Consider the following 960-nt stretch of genomic DNA (forward strand, 5'->3'; position numbering starts at 1 on the left):
TGTTCTCATTACAATTGGCAGACAAGTCCTTGAGACAAGCTTATGGAATAGTAGAAGATGTGTTAGTTAAGGTTGAAGGCCTTTACATCCCTGCTGATTTCATAATCTTAGACATTAGGAAGGAAGAGGATGATTGCAGGAAGGAAGATGATGAATGCATCATCCTTGGAAGACCTTTCCTAGCGACAACAGAAGCTGTGATAGATGTCAACAGAGGTGAATTAATCCTTCAATTGAATGGGGACTACCTTGTGTTTAAGGCACATGGCCATCCCTCTGTGACAAAAGAGAGTAAGCATAAAGAGCTTCTCTCAGTTCAGAGTCAAGAAGAGCCCCCACAGTCAAACTCTAAGTTTGGTGGTGGGAGGCCACAACCAAACTCTAAATTTGGTGTTAAGACCCCATATCCAAACTCTAAGTTTGGTGTTGGCAACTATACAACATTGACCTGATCACTTTGTGGCTCCATGAGATCCACTGTCAAGCTATTGACATTAAAGAAGCGCTTGTTGGGAGGCAACCCAATTTTATTTATCTAGTTTTTATTTTATTTTTTATTTTATTGTTATTTTGTGTTTTATTAGGTACATGATCATGAGGAGTCACGAAAAAAATCAAAAAAATTAAAAACAGAGTCAAAAACAGAAGAAAAAAATTTTCACACCCTGGAGGACGCACAGACTAGCGTTCAACGCCAGTAAGATGCATCTGGCTGGCGTTCAACGCCAGAAACAAGCAACATTCTGGCGCTGAATGCCAGAAATGTGCCCAGAGAAGAAAAACTGGCGCTGAACGCCAGCAACAAGCATGAAACTGGCATTCAACGCCAGAAACATGCTTTACATGGGCGTTGAACGCCCAGAACGTGCACCAATGGGCGTTTAAACGCCAGAATGGTGTGCAAAGGCAAATTACATGCCTATTTGGTGCAGGGATGGAATTCCTTGACACCTCAGGATC

Source organism: Arachis duranensis, unplaced genomic scaffold, assembly GCF_000817695.3.
Source record: "Arachis duranensis cultivar V14167 unplaced genomic scaffold, aradu.V14167.gnm2.J7QH unplaced_Scaffold_354585, whole genome shotgun sequence".
Lineage (NCBI taxonomy): Eukaryota > Viridiplantae > Streptophyta > Magnoliopsida > Fabales > Fabaceae > Arachis > Arachis duranensis.